Source organism: Canis lupus, chromosome 30 (assembly GCF_011100685.1).
Source record: "Canis lupus familiaris isolate Mischka breed German Shepherd chromosome 30, alternate assembly UU_Cfam_GSD_1.0, whole genome shotgun sequence".
Lineage (NCBI taxonomy): Eukaryota > Metazoa > Chordata > Mammalia > Carnivora > Canidae > Canis > Canis lupus.
In genome coordinates, this window is record NC_049251.1 from 2,198,247 (window position 1) to 2,224,945 (window position 26,699).

The 26,699-nt window shown below is 38.4% G+C and overlaps 1 protein-coding gene and 1 long non-coding RNA gene across 34 annotated transcripts in view; one reads left to right on the forward strand and one right to left on the reverse strand.

The window, feature by feature from the left end:
• FMN1 (formin 1) overlaps positions 1–26,699 on the forward strand; it is a 433,671-nt gene that overhangs the window by 139,938 nt on the left and 267,034 nt on the right. The window lies entirely within an intron of this gene.
• LOC111093319 overlaps positions 19,971–26,699 on the reverse strand; it is a 101,372-nt gene continuing 94,643 nt past the window's right edge. Inside the window, exon 6 of one of the 2 annotated variants that reach the window (XR_005381412.1) lies at positions 19,971–24,048. This is a non-coding gene — a long non-coding RNA (uncharacterized LOC111093319). Of the gene's footprint in view, positions 24,121–26,699 lie in introns of both variants that reach the window. The other variant, XR_005381411.1, reaches the window with a different exon arrangement.

Consider the following 26,699-nt stretch of genomic DNA (forward strand, 5'->3'; position numbering starts at 1 on the left):
TTGTTACCCTATTACTTGATATCAGCGGAGGGTTCCCTTATCATTTATTGCTAATTATCAAAGTTGCTAATTTTGAGAAAGTTAACATTTTCCCTGTGATTTTCTTAAACTGCTGTTGAGAAAACTTTTGGTTTGTTATTTAAAGCATTTTGTGGTATTTCCACTGGTTTCCCTCCTTGCCTTTAGGGAAACATACAAAATTTGCCACTCCGCAGAGTGCAAAGAAACAGTGAAATTAGATTCAAGATATTTCAAGGTGTTTGAAGTCTTGTGCTTTTATATCTTCAGTGTTCTTTATTTTTCCTGGGGTATACAAGAATCTAGCATTCCTATTTTAAGTGTATTGTTGAACTTCTCTGCTATCAACATTTAAGCCCAGTCCTTGGCAGAGCTGGGAAAAAGAATGTGTTTTTCATCACGAGTCCCACATTGTCCTTGTGCTGCCCTCAGCCACTTTAGACTTGCCATTGCTTAGATTTTCCTTTATACAGTGTTTGTTATTCAATGGCTTTTTTTTTTTTTTTCCTGAGGGCTTAAGAGATCACCTAATACTGTAAACTCACCTTTTGTTCAAGGATAAAAAGAAAGCAGATATCCGAAAACTTGTCCCTTTAGACTATGGCTTCTGGAGTTCTCTTAGCCGTATGAGGGTAGCTGACCACTGTTGTTGCTGTCCATTGCTAAGAAGGCTCTCTGCCACTTCTAAAACCACCAGCATCATCTGTAGCTGCTGACACTGTAACTATCTCCCTTGGCAGATAAAGCTTTTGGCCCACCAGAGCCTCCAATGCCTTTCTGATAACACTGCACTCACCATCAAGGACACTTCTACTACCAAAGTATGAGCTCTTGGAACCTTGGTGATGTGCCAGCTAAAAGAATCACCGGCACCCATCAGAGCCATTATGTAAGAGCCTTGCCACTGGTGCTGGAGTTGACCTCTTCAACTCAGTGAGGGGCTCCTGTTTTAACTCACTGTTCCTGAATTGCTCTGCTCAAATGAAAGTGCATTGTTTTCTCCCATCTCCCATGCTGTGCTTTCTTACAGTATTATCTCTGCAATTCTTTGTGTTTGGGATGCCTCACAATAATTTGGAGTGGAGAGAGCACTCCCCACACACCCCCGTGCCCTGTTCCTGGCACTTGGAATTGAGACATTCTGATCGACAGACCCCATAATCTTTTTTTTTTTTTTCAAAGGTTTTATTATTTATTCATGAAAGACACAGAGAGGCAGAGACACAGGCAGAGGGAGAAGTGGGCTCCCTGCAGGGGAGATCCCAGGACCCTGGGATCACGACCTGAGCCAAAGGCAGACGCTTAACCACTGAGCCACCCAGGCATCTCGACAGACGTCATATTCTTCTTAGAATTGTCTTTCTTTCTTTGGGTAAGGAGTTGGCTCTTGAAACAGGATGTGGGATGATCTTGTTTTTTAGGAGGAATCTCTTTCAGTGGGCTCTTCAGATCCTTAAATGGTTCATCAACTTCTGTTGAGTCCATACCACTTTACTATGCTGCAATATCTGGATTCAGTAAACTTAATTAGCTTTTGAAGCTTGGGGCAAAGTAAAACTCAATCAGAGCAATATGAAAAGGTGTGTTGTAAAACATACAAGGGGCTACCTAAGAAAAATGTCTACCTTTATATTTGATGTGGCCAAAGCAGTTTCTCTCGTGAGAAATAGATAACTACTGTTCTCTCCCTGCTGTTTCTCTTCTAATATACTATTCTGTGCGTGGTGAGGTTATATAAGGGTTCGTAACTTGCCCAAAGACTTAAAAAACAAAACAAACAAAAAAACTGGAAAGCACAAGGACCTTGGTATCATAGAATCATTGAATCATAACATTAATATAGGGTTAAACTTATTTTTATCTCAAACAAGAATGAATTTTTCTAAGCCATAGCATGTCACTTTTTTTTTTTTTTTTTTTTTTTTTTTTGGTTTGTGAAGTGTAAATGCACTTAGCCTTATTTTATTTATTTATTTTTGGAGAATTACGTTTATCAACCAGGGTTCTGCCAAGAATCAGGAGACCCAACTCAAACTGGATGATTTGATCAAGAGTTTGTTAGAAACTCTTTATAAAGGTAGGGGTAGCATTTAGGAAAAGCACTAAGAGCTGGAGTAGCATCTGGCACTACTAATAGAAACTTTTAAAACCCTAGACTTGGAGGAGTCAAGGGTAGGAGAAGCCCCTGGGGAAACCCAGAATTTCAGAGGGAGGCTGAGTGGTATGGCTAGGGCTGCCCAGCAGGAGCTGTGGCCTTGAGTAGAGGGATACAGCTGATCCATGGTGTCTTGACTGGAAAGGATCTGTTAAATAAATAGCTTGAGTCTCTTCTTTGTCTTGTCTCGTCTCCTGCCATCGTTCCCATGGGCCAAGTCCAAAGACAAATCTGAGGACTCAGCCATCTTATGTCATTCCTTAGGACTGCAGGCCCTAGAATAGGGCACGGAAGGGGGAAGTGTGGATCTGTAGCAGCACATATAGGATACCCAGCACCTTTATACTTCCAGCAGATTCCAGGTTAGAGAAGTTCCTAAATCTCCCCAGTCTACATGGAGAATTGGCGCACATTTATCTCCATCACACCTGACCACACAGGGTTCTAATACAATAGCATGAAGAGAAAGCTCTCTTTTTTATCCCATGGGAGGATTATGTCTTCTGCTTTGATCGATTCTTAGAAAATATGATGCCCATCATTCAGAGCCTTGCTCTGTGAGTACCTTCTTTATCTTCGTGTAGAGAGTTTGTTTACTGATTTTCTCTAAGTTTTAAATGTTTCCATATATTACTAAGTAGAATAATACATTTTGGAAATAACCAGAAATATCACAAATCAAAAGGAACTTTCTATAATTCTGTTTCGTAGGGAAGCCATTGCCAACATTTTGAATTGTGAAAGGCCAATGTGAATTGAATACTTACAAAATTTTTTTGATCATCTTATAAAGGCTGCTTTTCACACTTGAAAATGTGACTCTATTCTTTATTGACTACATTTTAACCCTGGCTATATTTATAGACCTTTAGTTTTTTAAGGTATAAGTAATATGGAAATAACAATTCTATAAATATTTTTGTTCATAAATGTTTAATTATGGTAAATTTCTTGTGCTAGAATTGCCAAATGAAAGTATATGCCTTAATGCTTTCAATGTATATTAATTGCCACAGTTAATTTTTTACATAAATATATTCAGTGTGAAGACAGTACTTTTCAAACATTGGAAAAATGTTTCCATCTTTACCATTTGCTTTTAACTTGTCCAATGTGAAAACATTTTAAATATTTGTGTATAGTCAAGTCTATTTTCATTTTAATGTGTAACTTTTCTTTTTTGGCTTAAGAAGACCTCTCTTAATCAGATCACCTATGTCTTCAAATTGGTCAAGTGATTTTTTTTTTTCCTAACTTTTCTTTCTTTCTATTTTATATCAAAAATTTGTTTTGGTGCATAGCTTGAGGCAGAGATCTAAGATCAGGGATCCCTGGGTGGCGCAGCGGTTTAGCGCCTGCCTTTGGCCCAGGGCGCGATCCTGGAGACCTGAGATCGAATCCCACGTCGGGCTCCCGGTGCATGGAGCCTGCTTCTCCCTCTGCCTATGTCTCTGCCTCTCTCTCTTTCTCTCTCTGTGACTATCATAAATAAATAAAAATTAAAAAAAGTTTAAAAAAAAAAAAAAAAAGAGATCTAAGATCACTTTCCCCTCCCCCAAGGTGCTAATTTAACAACAGGCTTCTAGCATAGTTACTCTCTATGCTAAGTTTGGGACTGTTCAGGGCTTTCTGTTGTCTTTGTGTTTATATTTTGTATGGGTGTCTTAATAATTCCAGCATTTCAGAATCTGTTCGTTTTTATGCAATTAAAAAAAATGTTTTTGGCTTGCTTATTCTTCCAGAAAACATTAGTTTGCCCTGGTTTCAAAAGGATCCATTTAGGATTTTTACTGGAATTGCATTAACTTATGAATTAATGTGAAGGTAGAAATGAGAATGGAGATCTTGAAAATGCTTAGTATTTCTATTCTATGTGTTTTTTTTTTTTTTTTTTTTTTATGATAGGCACACAGTGAGAGAGAGAGGCAGAGACACAGGCAGAGGGAGAAGCAGGCTCCGTGCACCGGGAGCCTGACGTGGGATTCGATCCCGGGTCTCCAGGATCGCGCCCTGGGCCAAAGGCAGGCGCTAAACTGCTGCGCCGCCCAGGGATCCCCTATTCTATGTGTTCTATTGAGAAGAACACATCTTCTCAAACTATTCAAATTTTCTTTTTTTGACTCAGTAAAAAATATTGCCTGATTTTTTTCTAAATATATTCCTAGGCATATTATTTAAAAAAATATTATATGCATCTCGTGATTTCATTTTTCCTAAAAGTCAAATGCATTCCTGAGAATCTAGTGGTTCAAGTAATACCAGCTCTGAGGCCATGGCTGGACTGAGTGAAGGCTGCATTTTGAATTGACTGACCGGCTGATACCAGGGGAACTTTACCTCTATTTCACTCTGGTTAGTGATTGTGAATATTCTGAGGTTTCTTTAAAAATCTAACAAAGATAGAAAGCCATGGAAGAAGACACTGCAGTTAATTTTGCGTATAGACTCTCTTTATCCCTGGACTTGCCCCCTGCCCCCTCCCCGTCTCCCCCACCTGCCCAGGTTTAGATGAAGAACCTTTGATGTAGAAGCTCAGCCCAGAGCTGGGCTTCCTTTCCTGCTCATCTCCTATTTTATGTTATGAAGGATGACCCGAAATATCTAATTATTTATTAAGAAATGTAAAAACATATTATCATGGTGTGTGCGTTAGCCTCCTGAGAGGAAATGAAGTTAATATTTGTGAGTTTTACATTAAAATGGTATTGTGCATTAAAGTGGTAGTATTTGGGAAACTGGCAGTGACTTAATTACCCATGGAAGGAGAAAATACCCAGAAGAAAAGAGCACTTATTTTTTTCTGAAACAAGATGAACTATGCCCTTCTGGTTTCTCTTCCAATATACATCTGGAAAACTCTTCTCTCCACTGGCTGCAGCTCCTGCCCTGGGGCTGGGGGATGGCATATGGACTGCCCTGCTGAGAGTGAGCACCGCAGCTTTAGTAGAAGAGAGAGAACCAACCTAGCGTGCCATTATGGTATTGCGAGTGAGCAAGCTGTCAACGCATGTGGCATTTCTTAGGGCTTACTCATACCATCTTGGAGTAGCTCAGGAACATCCCTCTTTAAAGTATTTTGGTTCAGATAGGGAAATAACCCATCCTTCAACTTAATAAATATCTGCCTACTTTCTGGTTTGTTTCTAATTTTGGTTCCCTTGGTTATATAGGATAGAGCTGTTTGCTATGCTTCCTGGTGAGTCAGACATCCTTGCTTACCAGAAAGAGCTATATATATATTATTTTATTGGCCTGCTGTACTTTAAAAAACTTCTCCATTCATAGCTGACAGGCTGCATTAGCTATGAATATATTTTCCTTTAATGTCCTGAATCTAGATAAATGATCCCAGGTGTCTTCTTTCACGACCTAGGCAATAGGTTTATTCATTGTGTATTTTATAGGCCTTTGTGACATGTCACCATCATTTGGATGGAGTTATGGTGATAGTCCAGAAAATTGGAAGCTGTACAGACTACAAAGCAGAAAAGTCTTGCATTTTGTGGCTATAGAAAATAGAGTATAAAAAAAAAAAGAAAAAAAAGAAAATAGAGTATATTAGGGAATGAGAGGTGATTAGAATGTGTGCTGGGCTTCTACTTGCTATATAGCTGGGAGCCATGGGGAGGGAGATAGATTCTTCCAACACAAATGAGAGCAAAAGTTTGATACAAAGCAGAAGCAATGGGAATTCCAAAATGTGGACCAGGGTCTTGGGAATTTCATGTTGTGTTCCCGGACTTTAGCTTGGTGGGGGGAGTAGAAACAAGAGAACAAGAGATTAAAATATAGAACCCCAAATTATACAATATTGAAAACTGAGAGCTGCAAACACTTTAGAAATCATTTAGTTCATTGTATTCATTTTCCGCATGAGAGCCAAAGAGGTTATGACTTCCTGAAAGATACACATAATTAATAAGAGCTGGAATTACAATGGGAAGAGACGAATGGCTGCTTCAAGTCAGGGAGGGGCTGGAGAGTGATGAATTTTTTTTTCTCCTGCCAATGTACTGACATTTAAAGATCCAACAAACAAACAAACAAACAAACAAACAAAAAACATGGGGGGAAAAAAACACATGGGGACCAGGAGCACTTAAGAATTATGATGGTTATTTAAAAAAAAAAACCAAAAAAAGATGGGACCTGAGTGAGTCAATCTGAATAATAAAGGAGGTTGTAGGTGTACCCTACCAGCTCATAGCCACAAAAATTGACTGGATCATTTCATGTTGCCTTTTTGATGCCTAAAAAGAGGAGGTTTAATATTATTTTTAATGCTGCCAAGGCTCACAGAAGCTATTCAAAGCAAATAAAAATGCTTTAAAAAATGCTCTGGTGGGATCCCTGGGTGGCGCAGCGGTTTGGCGCCTGCCTTTGGCCCAGGGCGCGATCCTGGAGACCCGGGATCGAATCCCACGTCGGGCTCCCGGTGCATGGAGCCTGCTTCTCCCTCTGCCTGTGTCTCTGCCTCATTCTCTCTCTCTCTCTCTGTGACTATCACAAATAAAAAAAAAAAAAAAAATGCTCTGGTTTGCAGATTCTTGCAGAGTTCAAGTGGAGCTCATTGTTGGGCCACAGTTTATGTGCTAATGTACACAGTATGTATACATGTGTTTAATTTTAGGAGCTACTTGAAAAAAACATTTTTATTTTAATGGTTGTATGTATCAGTAGTTTTATTGTGTCACAGAGAAAACAAGGACTCAAATCTCCTTCGAGGCTTCTTTTGGGAAGATGAGAATTAAGTTTGTACCATATCCTATGACACATCTTTACATATGCCTCTGCATATTTTTCTTCTTCCTTAAAAACCAATCCAGGTGGTTCCTTTTTCTTCTCTTTCTCAAATCTCCATCTATTTGCAGCTGTCAAGTGTTCTTCCTCTGGTTCTTTCACCAAGCAGCCCCTCCAGGCCCTGCCTCAGCATCCTCCCCTCTAGCTCGCCACCATACCTTTCCGTCTGCAGCCCGTTTGGTTCCTTCCTCTTGTCCTCCTCTCACAGCCATCACCGAGCTCAGCGAAGACAAGGCAGCCACAAAACTGTAAAACTTTTCCCGCTGTGCAGAGAGACCAAATTACTGTCTCTCAGAGAAATAACTAAAACACGAGCCTTCAATGTTTAAACTCTTGAGTGTTTCCCTCCAGATAAAGGGAGACACTGGATAAGAGAGTGAGAACATCTCATGAGAAAAGTGAACTCAGAAACTGACCAGGGAATTCTTGAGGACAGTCCTAAGTTTGGAAATAAACCTTTGCTGACGGTGCCATGAGTTTGTGCATCACGCGGACTTGAGCATGGAGCTTGGCTCTCTGCCTTGTAGTAGCTGTGACCAGTTGCTATCCTCATACAAGTGAGGATGGTGATGATAATTGTAAATAGCTATTGTACAGATAAATTGAGATCATTGTGGTGCTATTGAACTTTATATATGGGCTCTTTTATTTTATTTTTATTTTATTTTTTATTGGAGTTCAATTTGCCAATATATAGCATAACACTCAGTGCTCATCCTGCCAAGTGCCCCCCTCAGTGCCCATCACCCAGTCACCCCAAACCCCCACCCACTTCCCCTTCCACTACCCCTTGTTCATTTTCCAGAGTTAGGTGTCTCTCATGTTTTGTCTCCCTCACTGATATTTTCACTCATTTTCTCTCCTTTCCCTTTATTCCCTTTCACTATTTTTTATACTCCCCAAATGAACGAGACCATGTAATGTTTTCCCTTTTCCGATTGATTTATTTCACTCAGCATAATACCCTCCAGGTCCCTCCATGTCGAATCAAATAGTGGGTATTTGTCGTTTCTAGTGGCTGAGTAATATTCCATTGTATACATAAACCACATCTTCTTTATCCATTCATCTTTCAATGGACACCGAGGCTCCTTCCACAGTTTGGCTATTGTGGACACTGCTGCTATAAAAATTGGGGTGCAGGTGTTCCGGCGTTTCACTGCATCTGTATCTTTGGGGTAAATCCCCAGCAGTGCAATTGCTGGGTCGTAGGGCAGGTCTAGTTTTAACTCTTTGAGGAACCTCCACACAGTTTTCCAGAGTGGCTGCACCAGTTCACATTCCCACCAACAGTGCAAGAGGATTCCCCTTTCTCCACATCCTCTCCAACATTTGTGGTTTCCTGTCTTGTTAATTTTCCCCTTTCTCACTGGTGTGAGGTGGTATCTCATTGTGGTTTTGATTTGTATTTCCCTGATGGCCAGTGATGCGGAGCATTTTCTCATGTGCATGTTGGCCACGTCTGTGTCTTCCTCTGTGAGATTTCTATTCATGTCTTTTGCCCATTTCAGGATTGGATTGTTTGTTTCTTTGCTGTTGAGTTTAATACGTTCTTTATAGATCTTGGAAACTAGCCCTTTATCTGATAGGTCATTTGCAAATATGTTCTCCCATTCTGTAGGTTGTCTTTTAGTTTTGTTGACTGTTTCTTTTGCTGTGCAGAAGCTTCTTATCTTGATGAAGTCCCAATAATTCATTTTTGCTTTTGTTTCCCTTTCCTTCATGGATGTATATTGCAAGAAGTTGCTGTGGCCAATTTCAAAAAGGGTGTTGCCTATGTCCTCCTCTAGGATTTTGATGGAATCTTGTCCCACATTTAGAAATTTCATCCATTTTGAGTTTATCTTTGTGTCTGGTGTAAGAGAATGGTCTAGTTTCTCATTCTTCTGCACGTGGATGTCCAATTTTCCCAGCACCATGTATTGAAGAGACTGTCTTTCTTCCAGTGGATAGTCTTTCCTGCTTTGTCAAATATTAGTTGACCATAAAGTTGAGGGTCCACTTCTGGGTTCTCTGTTCTGTTCCATTGATCTATGTGTCTGTTTTTGCGCCAGTACCACACTGTCTTGATGATCACAGCTTTGTAGTACAACCTGAAATCTGGCATTGTGATGCCCTCAGCTATGGTTTTCTCTTTCAATATTCCCCTGGCTATTCGGGGTCTTTTCTGATTCCACACAGATCTTCAGATGATTTTTTTCCAACTCTCTGAAGAAAGTCCATAGTATTTTGATAGGGATTACATTAAATGTGTAAATTGGCCTGAGTAACATTGACATTTTCACAATATTAATTCTTCCAATCCATGAGCATGGAATATCTTTCCATCTCTTTGTGTCTTCCTCAATTTCTTTCAGAAGTGTTCTGTAGTTTTTAGGGTATAGATCCTTTACCTCTTTGGTGAGGTTCATTCCTAGGTATCTTATGCTTTTGGGTGCAATTGTAAATGGGATTGACTCCTTAATTTCTCTTTCTTCAGTCTCATTGTTAGTGTATAGAAATGCCACTGATTTCTGGGCATTGATTTTGTATCCTGTATATGCGCTCTTTTAAGGCCAGTTTTTATTGAAGTATAATATACATGTGGAAAAAAGATCAAATTTCAAGTGTATGGCTCTGAATTGTAAACAAAGTGAACATGCAAATCAGGAAATAGTACGTTACCTACCTCCAAAAACCCCCCAGCTTGCCCCCTTCCAGTAAACCACAATGAACCCTCCTTCAGAGGAAACTACTATCCTGATTTCTGACATTATAGATTAATTTCACCTGCTTTTGACCTTCACTTAAACTGACTTGTTTTGTGTCTGGCTCCTTTCCCTCAACATTACACTTGGGAAAACTGGACACATTGTCGTGTGTACCTATAATTCAGTTATATAGTATTTCATTGTGTGAATATATCATAATTTATTCATTGTAGTGATGGTGGACATTGGTGTGGTCCCCAGGTTTGGGCTGTTACGATTATGTTGCTGTAAACTTTGTTGTATAGGTCTTTTGGGGGCACATAGGAACAATCTCTCTTAGGTATATTCTTGGGAGTGGAACTGTTGGTCACAAGGCATGTCTGTATTTAATGTTAGGAGATGATACTAAAAGTCTTCCAAAGTGATGATAGCAATTTTTTTTTTCTTCCACAAATGCAGCAGGTTTGTTCATGATGGCCATGGAACAAACCCACATGTCCATCATCAGGTAAAAGGGTAAACAAACTGTGTACATACAGTAGGTAATAGAATACTTCTCAGCAATCACCACTGATACACTCAATAGCATGGCTCAATCTCCAGACCCTTATGCTGAGCAAAGGTAGCCAGACACACAGGAGTTCATACGGTCCATTTCCATTCATCAAATTTACTAGGATAAACAAAACTAACCAATAGTGACAAAAACCAGATCGGTGGTTGTCTGTGGCTAGAGTAGATGAATTGACTGGACAGGGATGTAAGGGGACATTCTGGGGGGACATAGCTGATTGTGAGGTTGAACCCTGGGATTCACTTGTCAAAACTAAACTGTATACTTAAAGTTGAACATTATATTATTATACCTTTATAAAACTAATTTAAAAAATTTTCTATAACCGAATGCTCTCCTCAATCATTCCCAGAGCTATATTTACATATAGCCTTACTTAGAGACTCATATGGGCCCTGTTCTAGAATAATATCACCTTATTCTCAGTAATTTTTCTTTTTGATTGGATTCTTCATTTTTAAAGCTTTCCAATATTACTTTCTTATATTTGTTTTCATGATGTTAATAATTTCCACTCCAGTCATCGGTACATCACAGTTCTGGTTGCTTCATACCTTTGCCAACATTAGGTGTGGTTGGTCTTTTTAATTTGAGCCATGCTGTTTTTTATGTGTGTGTTTTTTTTTTTTAAGATTTTATTTATTTATTCATGAGAGACACAGAGAGAGAGAGACAGAGACACAGGCAGAGGAAGAAGCAGGCTCCCTGTGGGGAGCCCCATGCAGGACTCATCCCAGGACTCCAGGCTCATGACCTGAGCCAAAGGCGCCCAAGCCATTCTGTTTTTAATTCGTGTTTCCTGATCAAGTATTCTTTGATATGCTTTTTGGCTCATTGGGTATTCAGGTTCACTATTCAAGTCACTCGTCTGACTTTAAGAGATTGTCTATCTTTTATTATATTGTAAAGAAGTTCTTTTTATATGCTGCATATGAGTCCTTTGGTTAATTGTGTTGGACATGTTTTCTTCCACCTTTTCTCCTCCTTAATGGAGCCCTTTGATGAATAGAAATTCTCAGTTTTAGTACTGTCTTGTCCTTATGGTTAGGCATTTTGAGCCACTTTCAAGTAATTTTTATCTTAACTCCATCATGAAAATATTCTCTTCAGTTATCTTAGAAAGGCATTAGTGCTCTTCATTTAGACCTCCGATATTCATGGAATTAACTTTTGTGTCGGAGTTGAAGTGTGTGTGTGGGGGTGTCAAGTTTGTTTTTCACATACCCAAATTATCTTGAAGTTTTTCCTAAAAAAAAAAAACAAAACAAAAAAAAACCACCTTCCCCTGACCACACCAATTCTCCATTCTGTTCTACCATTCTCTAAGCTTATCTAACCTTGTAAGAGTTTAACCCTGTGTTAATAACTATAAATTTGTAATAAGCCGTGATCTGCTAGTGGCCTCTTACCTTGGTTATTCTCAGGTCTTTGTATGTCCGTATGCGTTTTAGAATTTTTATCAAATTTGGCATGGTTTTGATGACATTGGCATCCTGATAATACTATGTTTTTAATTCCATAAATATCTTTACATAATGAAATAATTACTTGAATATAGTCTTCTCTAATTTCTCTCACTGTTATCGTTTTATTTGTAAAGGTCTTACACAATTTCCTTTAAACTCAAATTTATTCCTAAGTATTCTCAAATTTTTGATGGAATTAAGCCTATGTTTTTTTTTTTTAAATTCCATTTTCTGACTTTTTTGTTAGAATCTCTCTCTCATTGACCTTGTATTCAACTATGTATCTTGCACACCTGCTACCACATGGCTGTTTTTATTTTGGAAAAATAAGGAGATCTGGGAGTCTGGGTGGCTCCATGGCTGAGCATCTGCCTTTGGCTCAGATCCCAGAGTCCTGGGATCGAATCCCATATCGGGCTCCCCGCAGGAGCCTGCTTCTCCCTCTGCCTGTGTCTCCGCCTTTCTATCTGTGTGTCTTTCATGAATAAATAAATAAAATCTTTTAAAAAAAATGGAGATCTTTCCATGATAATACATACAGAGCATTTCCCTTCTACCTCATTTTTTGAAATGCCTACAGAGTAGTCAATAAAATAGTAACTGTAACGTATTGAACCATTCTCATATTGATCTTCTTATTAAAGTTTTTTAACATTCTACACAATTTCATGAAAGCATGCTTGCATCTATGTTGTGCATATCTATAAGTACTTTGATAGTTTAGAAGCAGAATTTCTGTGTTAGAGCCCTTGCCCCTTTTAACCACTGGTATTTATAGCACAATTGCTCTCTTAAAATATTGAATCAATTAATACTAAACTTAAGCAAGACTGGCCATTATTCACCCTTTACTAATATTCATTGAATTTTTGCCAACATGATGTTGAAAGTGCATTGTATTGTCTTTAATTTGCATTCCTCTAATACTAGAATGGTTGGACATCTTTTCATTTTATCTCTTGTGACTTCCTTTCTGCCCTTTTCCCTTTTGTAAATTGGGTCATTAGTCTTTACTCTTACTGTTTTGAAACAGTTTTTTATATACTAAGGGAATTAATCTCTTGACTTTTTAAAAAAGATTTTATTTATTTATTCATGAGAGACACAGACACACACAGAGGGAGAAGCAGGCTCCATGCAGGGAGCCCAACGTGGCACTCGATCCCGGGTCTCCGGGATCAGGCCCTGGACTGAAGGCGGCGCTAAACCGCTGAGCTACCGGGGCTGCCCCAATCTCTTGACTGTTGTATGTATTGCAGTCATAGTTTCCAGCTTGCCGTGTTGTTTGCCTTCTGTCTTTCATTACGTGGAAATGTTGTTTTATGTAGTCATAGTCCTGTCTTTTCTGGATTTGTTGGTGGTGGTTCCTTTTAAGGAAGATTTCCCTAACTTAAACTGTAACAATATCCTTTATTGTACCTGTATACTTTAGCTAACGCACCCATATGTTTGGATTTTTTTTTTCCAATCTAGAGTCAGTTTTTGTGTGCAGTATAGATAAGGATGTGTCAAGCCTGGCCATGTGCTGTAATAATTAGGGAGTTTGGGCTGTGGAATCTAATGTCATGGGGTTTAATTTTAGGCTTCAGCAATTATTGAGGCAAGTTAACTACCTTTACTGGGCAAATTATTGGGCAAGCTAATTGATGTAGTTTCCTTCTGTGTGTGTGTGTGTGTGTGTGTGTGCACGCGTGTGTGTGTGTTTTAAGTTGTTCAGTAGTCAATGAACTAATGCATTTAAAGACCTTAGCACAATGCCTGGCAAGTTGTAAAACCAAAGCAAAGTAAGCTGCTCTTAGTTTTGTTTCTTCTAGGTTGTTAACTACTTGCTCCGATACCATTTAATAGTTACTGCTCTGCTGATGTGGAGTGCCATCTCTCACATATGTAAATTCCTTTCTATCTGCCAACCTGTTTCTAGATCCTTTAATATTTCTGTTTTGTTTATCTAGGCCTTGTGCCAATTTTTATGTCTTTGCAGTTGATGTAGTTTTAAATTTATTTAGTTGTCTGGCAATTCAAATCACCTTAATTTTTTTTTTTCCATCTAAATTTTGTTTGGGTAGTTGTGTATATACACTGTTGAATGTGAACTGGAAAGTCAGCTTCTCAAGATCTGTGAAATGATCCCAGTGGAATTTCATATTATTATGCTTAATTATATTAAAATGTAGATCAATATTAGGGGGGCCTAATAATACTGAGTCCTCCTATTCAGAAACATAATTTATCTCTTGATCCTGTTCAGGATTTCTTTTATGTTCTTTAGTAAAGTGTACAGTTTTCTTAGAGCTTATGCACATTTAAATTTCTGCGTATTTGATTATAAATGGGATCCATTTCTCATTATGTTTTAAGTTTGGTTTTGTTGATATAGCAAGTGATTTCCATGTTTCTAATTTTAACTTTTTGTAATTGTATTGGTTCTACTAGTCTTTCAGTTGAGAGACTTGGATTTTTTTTTTTTTTGTAGATAAATTATGACAATTTCTGTTTCCATCTTGGCTGTTAAAATTTTTTTATTATTTTATTCATTCAGAAGCGTTTATTCATATTTTATATGTGTAACATATAATGGTTTACATAATAAAATGAGTAGGCATTGACCATTTTTAAGTACAGTTCAATGATGTTAAGTATATTCATATTGCACAGTGGATCTTTTTCATCTTGCAAAACTGAAACTATACCCATAACAGAACTCCTCATTTCCCCCTTTCCCTCACTCTGGCAAGCACCATCCTATTTTCCATTTCTATGAATTTGACTACTCTATGTACCCCATGTAAGTGCAACCATACAGTACTTGTTTTTTGTGTCTAGCTTATTTTAGCATAATGTCCTCAAGGTTCATTCATGCTGTAACATGTATCAGAGTTTCCTTTTTAAGGCTGAATAGTATTCCATTCTATGCATATACTGCATTTTGTTGATCATCCATCCATTGATGGGATATTGGTTGCTTCTACTTTTTTGGCTATTGTGAATGATGCTGCTATGAACATGACTGTACAGATATCTCCATGAGATCCTGTTTTCAGTTCTTTTTGGGCCTATACCTAGAAGTGGGATTGTTGGATCATATGGTAATTCTGTTATTTTTTGTGGCACCTCCATACTGTTTTCCCCAGCTGTTGCATTGTTCTACATTCCTTCCAACAGTGCACAAGCATTCTGGTTTCTCCAGAGTCTTGCCAACACTTGCTATGTTCTGAGTTTCTTGTTTATTTTTTTAATAGTAGCTGCTCTGATCCATGTGAAATAGTATCTCACAGTAGTTTTAATTTGCATTGGAGTCTTCATGTGCCTACTGGTCACTTGTATATCTGCTTTGGGGAAATGTCTATTCAAATCCTCTGCCCGTTTTCAATCAAGTTTTTAGCAGTAAAAAAATAAAACACAAATTGTACCTTTCTTTTTTCTAGTCCTTTTCTACTGCTTATTTACCTCCAAAACAAAGCTGGAAAAGTAGTGAATAGGAGACATTGTTGTGTTATTTCTGATTTTATAGGCTTCCTTCTAATGTTTACAGTTAAGCATTATGTTGGTCACAGATTTTTGGTCAACAACTTTTATCAAGTTAAGGAACATTCTTTATAGATCAGGGTTTCTGTGGTAATATCGCAAAGTAATTTGAATTTGCTATATTAAATTCAAGGATATATTTATTGAAATGACCATTTGACCTATGTAATTTTCTTTTTTTTTTTTTATTTTTTTTTTTTTTAAATTTTTTTTTTTAAATTTTTTTATTTATTTATGATAGTCACACAGAGAGAAAGAGAGAGAGGCAGAGACACAGGCAGAGGGAGAAGCAGGCTCCACGCACTAGGAGCCCGATGTGGGATTCGATCCCGGGTCTCCAGAATCGCGCCCTGGGCCAAAGGCAGGCGCCAAACCGCTGCGCCACCCAGGGATCCCTGTAATTTTCTTTATTCTGATTATCTAGTGATTACATTTTAAGTTTGTTAGTGTGGAACTATTTCAATATTCTTGGGCTAGTCCTATTTCATCATGATGAAATACTGAATTTGATTTGTTGATTTTCTGGTTATTTTAAATAAGGAAAAGTCTTAGCCAAAAATAATGAATTCTGTGAATTCATGATAAAGAAAACTAACGGAGGACATTTCCAATATTTTAAGTAGCAAAGTATATGATGACTACAGCAAAGCTCTAGATTTGTTAAAGTAGAAATGACAACCAATTAGTTTTCAGATAATCTTCCTTGTTTTATTCTGATACTATCTTTTCCTAAATATTAAGATTTCTTCTTCAGTGTACCACCAATCAAGATAAGTAGAAAAGAACTTTGAAAAAAGCTGCTATTGTGTGTTGAGCTACATGGCATGGCTAGGATGATTCCTAGGTGGTTCTCTTGACTTAGAACACATATTGTATCTTGTGTTGTAATCTTAGAAAGTATAGGTAAATGCCTGTGACATCAGAGTTAGTGATGCTCCTAGATTATCTCTGTTATTTAGTAACATCTAGCACATTATTAGTGTTGGTGTTGAATCCATTGATGTTATTAGTTGCACAATTACAAATAAAAATGTTTATTTAACAAATGTTTACTGAGCATCTACTATGAACTAGTAAGTGTGATGAGTGATTAGAATATAAAGATGAATAAGACAAGATCCTTGCACTCAATCAACTCATGCCTTTTTTTCCTTTCCTCTTTTAGTAGAGGGGCAGTAGGTAGGTGACAGAGTACGGTGGCAGAGGTGATATGTAAAAAAAGAAGTACAACAAAACATTTACATATACTCCTTGGTAAGATAATACACACATTATGTACGTACAATATTATGTATATATACACACACACCCACACACACACATATATATATATATATATATATAATGTATTTTTAACGTTTATAGTAGACCACATAGAAAAGTACAGTCAGTCCTATCTAGAGTAATTAGGGTGGGCCTTCTGGGCAGATTTGGAAGACAGTAAGCTGGATAAGTCAGGTAGAGGCAATGTAGACCAAACATATAAAGGAAAGACAGAGCAGGGTTTGTTTGAAGAACTGCAAGTAGTTTATTATGATCAATAGAGAAGACACAGGAAATGATATGCAAAAGCATTAAGCCATATCTTTGGGGGAGCCATTAAAAGATTTTAGGCAGGGGAATAACAGGTCCAAATATGAGTTGTAAGATTGCTCTAGAGGTATTGAGGATGATTATGGAATAGGATGGAAGTGAGTGGGTGCTTGGGGACGTAGGAAGATGAGTTTGGAGTTCTTTGTAGTCTCCAGAGGATGGATGATAAAGATAGATTTCTATCTTCTTGTGAATGGATACATTGAAAAAATTCTTTATTTATGATACTGATTATGAAATCAGAGTTAATAAAAATCAGTTTATACTTTTGGTTTCATTTTAGGTGATGACTTATACCTCTTGCTAAGCCTATTTCCAGGGCTATTAAAAAGAATAAAATGAGAAAATATGAATTAAAATCTTTTCCCAGCCTGAATGACTGTGGGATTTAATAGTGATATGTATTATTAAATACTATGTTTATAGACTATCCAGTTTGTGGATAAAATATGTTCAGCTCTAGGCCAACTTGCCTGAAACTCACATAAAATTAGTTGCATAATTTACCTCAGTTAATATTCTCAACAGTCTATTTCTATTTTAAACATTAAGTAATTGTCATGATTGCAACACTGAGACAAAATAACCCACTGCCATACCATGAGGGTCTCCATAATGAGCCACTCACTTTCTGAAGACATTAACTGCTCCTTCTTTGTCAAGAAGATCAATAGCATATCTTTTGAAGTTGGTTAACTGTTTACCTCTGCCTTTTTATCTTTCAAATTCTACCCATCCCACCCTGACCCCCAGTCCCAGCCTTGCTTCCTTTAGACAACCTTTGACTCCCACTCTCTCTAGAGCCTTCTGAATTCCTTGGTCGCTAGGTACTGCTCATGATAGGTCTTTTATTGTTGCGTTTTCAAATCTTAATATTGTTTAACATTTTGTGTTTGTTTTATCCCCCAATTAAGTCTTTCTCAATCTTGAGTGTGTGTGTAGGTGGAGGGGGTACAAGGAACAACTGGGGAGCCTGCTAATTCAGATATCTAGAGTAGGCCCATGAATCTGCCTTTTTCACAAGATACCCAGGCAATTTGGATCAGCAGTCTTCAAACTGGGGGGCATAGAAAAACCTTCAAAGGAATAGAGTGGGGGATAGATAATTTTGAGCAAATTACTTTCCAGATTCTCAGCTTTCATGAGTACTCTTAATTTTTTTTAAAGATTTTATTTATTTATTCACGAGACACACACACACACACACACACACACACGAGAGAGAGAGAGAGAGAGAGAGAGAGAGAGAGAGGCAGAGACACAGGCAGAGGGAGAAACAGGCTCCATGCAGGACTCGATCCCAGGTCTCCAGGATCACGCCTTGGGCTGAAGGCGGCGCTAAACCACTGAGCCACTTGGGCTGCCCGAGTACTCTTAATTTAAACGAGCCATTCACCCAATTTATTAAAGGCATAAGTGCATAAGTCTCACCTATTCTAAATCTTGCTGTACCTTCCTCAAGTATAAAAACCTCCAGGGTATCAAAAGATAATTGCAAATAGTAGTATCTGGGAAGGCTTCCTTGTTAGAACATCAAAAAAAAAAAAAAATCCATTCTATTCATTCATTCCAGGAAGAGAGTAAATATATTTCCAATTAAATTTTAATGTTTAATAATCACACGAATAGGTTTTCATGTACTGGGTGTTAATAAAAAATTTTGATACCTCAGTCCAGTAGGAAACCGGGAGCTAAAATTCTGTGATCCTGGAAAACTTTTAAAAATCGAATTATTTTTGTATTTGTATTCTATAGAAATTATGAAGGTGAAAGATAATGGACATTTAAACATAAAACTATATGACTTTGGGATAAGTTCTGGAAAAAACTGAAATGTTTCGAATGATGAAAAAGAACCATGTAAAATTTCTGAATTTTTAAAAAAGATTTTATTTATTTATTCTTGAGAGACACAGAGACATAGGAAGAGGGAGAAGCAGGATCCCTGCAGGAAGCCTGATGTGGGACTCAATCCCAGAACCCCGGATCACAACCTGAGCCGAAGGCAGACACCCAACTGCTGAGCCACCCAGCATTTCTAAATGTTAAAGCAAAGTTTGTTCACAGCCTTTTAAAACAGATAATGCTGAATGGCAAGTCATGGTGTTATTGCATTCCATTAGATACATTTAAAAGTGTAGTGGCTTTATTTTTAAGGTATCAGTATTGACAAACCCCTCAGAATCTGTCCTTTGTAAATGTTTAAACTTATAATGAAAAACTTCAGATTTCAATTTCAAAGTGTATGAGGAGTATGCTATTTTTTGGGGAAAAATTTTAGTGGGTGCATGAGCAAAAAAAGAGTTTGAAGAGCCCTGTTCTCATTTACACTTTGAAAAACACTGCCTCTGAATCACCTGTGACTGAGTTAAAACTATAGACTATGGGATCTGATCCAGGAATGACAATATACCTGATAACAGCTGACATTTATTTAATTCTGAGTGCCAAGTGAAAGTGGTGCATTCATTTCTACAGAACGTGTCAGTGGTATTTGTCTTTCCTTGTGGTTTATTGCCTGGTTTTTAGTGGCTATAACTGGAAACTAAGGTTATGAAGGACACTTTCCTCACCAACAAGCCCTGCTCAGAGAACCTGCTCCCCTCCCCTGCTACCCTGCACCTGTGGAGTCAGCTGGTCTTTATAGACTCTGAGAGGAAGCTCACTCACACTCAGATCAGCTGCGGTGTGTTGGAAGGAGAGCGGGAACGTGGCTGTCTCTACCTGAACTAAGAGATTCTATCCTGTTGTGCTGCCCCTGGAGAACCATCCAGCTTCTGTTGTCTGGGGTATGAGCTAATAATCTTCCAGAACTCTAAGACTGGTCTCTGAGAGGTCAGCAAGAAACGAGTGCAGTGCCTGTCTTACTATATTTCTTAATTGTACTATAGATCAGGAATAAAATAAATCAGTTACTGCAAAGTTCAAAGTCATTAAAAAAATGTGGTTACAACCTTGATAAGATATATAGGACAAAGAACAGAAGGAAATATAGCAAAATGTGAACAGTGGTTGCTTTAGACGGGTGGATTTTCCTTTGTTTCCTAAATTCTAATACTAAATATAAGCATGCTTCTATTGCCTTGATAATTTGAGGGAGGGAATATGAGGCACTCATAAATGGTACAAAAGGGTACTCTACTCTTGTATTAGTATTTCCGTATTTTATTGATAATAGTAATGAATTTTTACATCTCCTGAGACATACAGAAATGACTAAATGTACATGGATTAAATAATTCGATTTTAATGTTTATTTTAATGCAGTGTAGTAGATAATTATCCTTATTTTACTGATGAGACTATTGTAGCTTGTTAAAGTTATATACTTTTCTTGGGCTTTGCAAAACTAGTAAAGAGAGGAGCCAATACTTGAGCCTTGGCAGTTGGCTACAGAACCAATATTTTGTGCTATTGAACTGACAGACATGTCAGTTCATAGCATGCTGTCTCCCTTCAAGATAAAGGAACATTTCTAAGAAATGGGGATTCACTTTGGAATGAATAGAAAGAAAGGAGTATGGAATATACAGTGATAATGAATGGATAAAATCTCTTAACATTGGTTTCTTAAATTGCAAAGTATTTAACTTAATAGACATTCAAATGAAGCATTTCAAATGAAATTGTTTGGTGGTGTTGCTTGAATGCTTCCTACACGCCTGCTATTATGTGCTAGACATTTGAGTTACATCTATGAATCAAAACAGAAAAAAGATTCCTGCCCTCAAGAAGTTTACATGGGGGTGACGGGTGGGAATAGTGAATACAGATAATAAAGAACTATGGTAAATAAATTATATAGCATATTAGATGGTGATAAATGGTGCGGGAGGGGGGGAAAGCTAGATAAGAAGCAATGGGACTGTGGTAGTAGGGTTTGTTGCAGTTTTAGATAGAGTGGTTAGGGTGGGACTCATTGAGAAGACAACCTTTGAGCAAAGATACAAGGCAAGAGAAAGAGATAAAGGAATGCCCGGAGAGGGAATGGCCAGTGTGATGACTCCTAAGTATGGGATGGGCATGGTATGGTCTGTTTAACTGGAGCAGTTAATCCACTAGCCAGAAGGAGAGATTCTTAGCCTGGGATCTAAGGACCTTTGAGGGGTCTAGGATAGAATTTTCAGGGGTTTATTAACTTGGATAAAAAAAAATGTCATTTTTATCTTTAATAATAACATCTAACTGAAATCAAACATTTCTTTCAACCACAAACGTAGGCCAAAAACCTTTGTGACCTTGTCAGAAATAGAAATCACAGATAGTGTCATGTTATATTATAGCTGTTGCTATCATAAAATATGGTTTTGTTCATCACCACGTCACATCAGAATTATGTTAGTAGTTAGGCCTGCCACTCGATCTTATTATTTAGTGACCTAATAAAGGAATGCATCTGTTCCTGTGTTACAATTAAAAATATTTTGACAATTCAGTTGGTTTCCTTTATGATCTGTTGTATCTGAGAAAGGGTCCATAGACTGCCAACTGCCAAAGGGGTCTATGGCACATGCACAAAAAGATTAAGGAATCCCTGGTGTGCAACACTGTTGGCCCGTGTAGGACATTGTTTGACACCGACGTCTGTGCTGAGAATGGAATGGGGAGCTGGTAGAGAATTTTGAGCAGGGCAGGACATGAGTAACGTTTGTTTGCAAAAGCTCACTCTTTGGCTGCTGTGTTCACCTCCAGTGAGGCAGCAGGTAGACCCAGGGTTGCAGTTACGGGGTTATAATGGTGATTCAGACAAGAGATTGTACTTGTTCAGGAGATGGTAGCTTGGACTACAGTTGTTAGCAGTGGATGCAATAAAAAGTAATTGGATTCTGGATTGATTTTGGAGATAGAACCATCAGGATTTAGTGATAAATTGGATGTGAGGAAAAACAGGGATGATGTCAGGATTTTTGACTTGAGCAATGGAAGGATCAAATTGACATGGACTGGGGGAGAAGACTGGGTGTAGAGGGAATATCAAGTCTTTCTTTCTTTCTTTCTTTCTTTCTTTCTTTCTTTCTTTCTTTCTTTCTTTCTTCTTCCTTCCTTCCTTCCTTCCTTCCTTCCTTCCTTCCTTCCTTCCTTCCTTCCTTCCTTCCTTTCTGTCATTGTTTCTGATGTGAAACTTAGGATGTTGATTTGACATACACAAGGAAGTGTTAGCAGGCATTTGGCTTTGTGTGTGGAGTTGGGGAAAAGGGTTTGTAAGCTGTGGATATACATTGGGAGTTATTTGCACATATTGGTGTTTAAAACTCAGGTTGAATGAGATGCTTGAGTGTAGATGGAAAAGGGGAACGAGGAGTGACCCACGGGAACTCCAACAGGAAGAGATTGAGACAAGGAGAAGGAATCTGCAAAGTAAATGGAGAAGGGGAGTCCAGTGAGGTAGGAGGAAAACCAATAGATCTGGAGTCCTGCATGCTAAGTGTAAAAAGACCTATCAAGGAGAGACGTAATGTGCCAAATGGTAGAGCAAGTAAAGACTGGGAATTGGCCACTGAATTTAAAAACAGAGGATATTGGAGAGTACTGGTGGGGGAGGGGGTGAAAGTTTAAATTGGAGTGGCTTGAAGTGAAAATGACAGTTGGAGACAGTTATATAGGAAATTTTTTTAGAAGTTTCATTGCAAAAGGAACAAAGTTGGGGGAATAGCTGAGGGGGCACACAGAATTAAAAGAAAGCTTTCATTTTTTCCTGACTAGGATGAGACAAATAATAGCATTTTTATATGCTAAGGAGAGAGTTCCAGTAGAAAGGGGAAATTTGGTGTAGGATGAGGGAAGAGCTGCTGGAGTCATCTCTTTGAGCATATGAGTAGGGTAGAGATCTTGTGTACTAGCAGAGAGGCTGGCTTTGACAGGAGCATGGAAAAGCCTCTCTAGTAATCTGAGCAGAGAATGTGGGTATCTATGCTGCTATGCTGGGTGGGAGGATGTGGAGTTCTTGTAGCAGCTTCAGTTTTTTCAGTGAAGCAGGAAGCAAAGTTAGCCATTAAGAGTAAAGATGAAATAATAGGAATTGTGAAAACAGCTAAAAATACATACCTGTGTGCCAGGCACTGCTCTAAGCACTGTGCAAACATTAATTCCCATCTTCATAATAACCTTGTCAAGGAGGAAATATCATTATCCCCTTTTACAGATGAGGAAACAAAGGACACAGGAGGTAAAATAATTTGACCCAGGTTCTACTGCTCATGAGTGGCAGAGCTAGAATTCAAACCAGGCCTTCTGGATCTAGAGTCTGCTCTCTCAATCATAATGGTATCTATTGCCAGATTGACCTTCCAAATGGTAGTACCCATTTCTTTTTCTGAAGCGGTGACCTCCCATCCTACAAAATGGGATATTATACTATCTGCCTCTAAGGATTAGAAAAAGTAGGATAAAATGCTTAGCACGTTGCCTGGTTCATAGAAGATAGTAAATGTTGATGCTAACAATAGTTCTGGCAGCAGTAATCTTTTTGCTGATAATGATGAGGTCATTACCTTAGGACTCTATTGATTGCTTTTTAGACAACATTAGGTTTCATGATTTAAAGGTGTTTTTCAATTGAACAAAGATGGTATCTTAATCTTTGTTACTATTTCTTTGATTACTGGCAAGATTGAACACTTGCTGATACGTTTATAAGACATGGAAACAGCGATCTGACTTTGTATTTCCATGACATCTGTTCCCACAGTTACTGGGGCCATGAGCTGCAAAGAGAATGCATGGATTCCTGCGCCTGGTCTCCAACTTATTGGTTGTGAGAGCCAAGGGAATGGAGCCGGCAGAGGCTGGTTGGCTGGATGCATGTGGGGGCTCATGCAGCTCTGGCTTCTCTATTAGGGATAGCCATGAATGTGGCTCCAGGAATCACCTTCATGAAATGAAGCACATAATGACTGTTGGAAGAGGAGAAGAATAAATGTCGCTAAAGATGGACACTGTAATGGCCATGGGGAAAAACCTGTGGACGTGTGGAGATGAGTTGGTGCTGACTAGTTGGTGCCATGAGCAGTGGGTTTCAAGAAACCACTAATTAGGGTGGATCTCCTGGAGAGGACTGGGTATGAGTCAGATGTGCTCTGTGGAATATGAATCCTCTCTGAGGAAGTCCATGTCCTCAGGCTCGACCCGTAGCAGATACTCCATGATGCTGGCTCCTTCTGGTGGTGATGGCCGAAAGCTTAGGTTGGCATACCATGCTGTTTTTTGTCCTCTTCAATGACTATTGAGCTGGCATAGGGTTAAGAGTGAATTCTGTCACCAGGCTTTTTGGGTTCAAATCCTGGCTGTATTCCTTATTACCTAAGTGAATATGGACAAGTACTTAATCTGCGACTTGGTTTCTTTATCTATAATATGGGGTAATAATAACAATACCTCTTGCATAAAACTTTTGTGAAGATTGAGTTAAAAATATATTTCACCTAATGTATGATACACATTTTCCAGTTCTGTAATTATGTTGTGTTTTACCGTTGATGACATTTTACATTTATTATTGGTAGCATTTTCTTCTTTCTTGGTGGTACTTAAATACTGATGGATCTTAGAATCAATGCGTGTCTTGTGTTTGAGGAAATGTGTATTAGTAAATCATTAGACATGGGTTAGTAATAGAAAATGCTATATAAAGCATCATTTATTTGGTTTATAATCACAACCAGAACCTAATGATTCCACTAAACCCACAGGGATATTTTTATTGCAAGTTCCTTATCCTTGTACTGTGAGAGCTCTTAAAAGCAAAACAAAAATTCAAATAAGTCAGAATATCAGCGCATAAAGAGTCACATGATCTTTTGGTCCATTGGGGCTTCTGGGATATATTATGTGACTTTTAAAATTTATTTTTATTTTTTAATTTTTTTGTATTATGTGACTTTTAAGGCTACTTTTCTTGTTATGCTCCACTCTTGACCCCCCAGGTTAGACCCTCTACTTTGCTTTTATGACCACGTGGACAACCCATTTTCAATACCAGCCTCTCCATCCTTACAGTGGTATTCTTTGCCAGTGCAGCCAGCTATACTCGATGTTCTGGACCTTACTTTTATTCAAGAGAGCTTTAATTTTGAAATTGAATGATAACATCCCCATTTCTGTCCACCACCTTCTGTTATTCCAGCTTTCCCCTTCCAGTTCTCCAAAAACATAGATCCCTTCTCTTCCACACAGGCTTGGCTCCAAACATCTTTCTTCATGCCTGTTGGCATCTCCTGCCTTCACTCCTTCCTAGGGCACTAAGATTCTCTCTGTTCAGCCAGATTCTTGGTGTTGTCCTTGATTTCATTACCTTATCACCTTTAGTAACATGCATCTGACAAAATCCCAGCCCTGGAGAGATCCAAATATTTGTTTCTTCCCACACTGTCCAGGAGCTCTGATATACGTTCCTGGCCTATGCTCTTCGCAGCACCTGCTGCTTCAAATATTTTCCACTTCCTTCAAGACCCCTAGTTCTTTTACTCTCCGTTTATTATGAACCTATGACCTCATTTCAAAGCCATAATGAGGCTTCAAAATATGGTAGAAAACATATTAGAAGTAATCAGGAAACCTGTGTTCTGAACAGCCATGTGACTACCCCCCCTCAAGTCAAATAATGTGTTTTTGCCTGCTGATTGAGATTTTATTTGGCTATTAGTTTTTCCCTATGTACTTTGCCTACAAAGTACAGTAGAGAGGGTTAGCCTAGGTGACTTCTGGTGACCACCTTTAAGAGTCTGATTTTATGATTTAAGTTTTGTGTGGCTTTTTTTTTTAAAGATTTTATTTATTTATTCATGAGAGACACAGAGGCAGAGACATAGGCAGAGATAGAAGCAGGCTCCCCACGGGGTGCTTGATGTGGGACTCCATCCCAGAACTCTAGGATCCATCCCAGAACCCAGAACCTGGGCCAAAGGCAGATGCTCAACCACTGAGCCACCCAGGCATCCCTTTGTATGGCTTTTAAAACTAGCTTGAATTTGCAGAAAGATTATGATAATATCATTTCGTTAGGTAAAACATAAGAATTCTCACATGTCATAAAAACTAAGAAGACCTGTTACCTTTTGTGATGGCAAATTTATCCTTTTTCTCTATTATTATTTTTGAATTGTGAAAATTACTTCTTATGGTTTGACCTATCATTCTAACCATAGGAAGGAGGAGAAACTCAAGAAGTGCCTTGTTTCTATAATAGTTAATCAAGACTTGGCCTTGGGGAGCCTGGGTGGCTCAGTCGGGTAAGCCTCTGACTCTTGGTTTCACCTGGGTTTATTATCTCAGGGTCATGAGATGAGCCCGGTGTGGGGCTCCATGCTCAGTGCAAGTCTGCTTGAGATTCCTTCCCCCTTCTGCTCCTCCCCCAGCTCGCATGCCTGTGCATTCTCTCTCTCTCAAATAAATAAATAAATAAATAAATAAATAAATAAATAAATAAATAAAATATTAAAAAAAAAAAAAAGACTTGAACTTGAATCTTAGACTGGGTGGGGGCTTTGCAGAAGAAAGATGTGTTTCTTGACCAGGTCCTATTCTGGAGTAGGTAGGGCTCTGTTGGCATCGCAGCCCTAGGAGCTTTGTTGCCAGACTGAGCTAAGCATGGCTATGAAATGAGCTGATCCCTTCTCATGCTGCCCAGATGGTGCATTTCTAAATGATAATCTGGCAGGTTACCTTGGGATTTACCACTTAAGTGGAATTGCCTAAAAGCTCTTGCCTTTTTTATGCTTATTTTTTCCCCATCTGCCATCCCTTCTATGTATTCCCAACATTTGAGCATTATTTCTGGATGCTAGAATTTCAGGGGAACTATAGTACATCAAGGAAGAACCCAGTTCCTGTATAATAGCTTTTGGATCAATGCAGAATTAGCTTTCATGGCCTCATTAGCT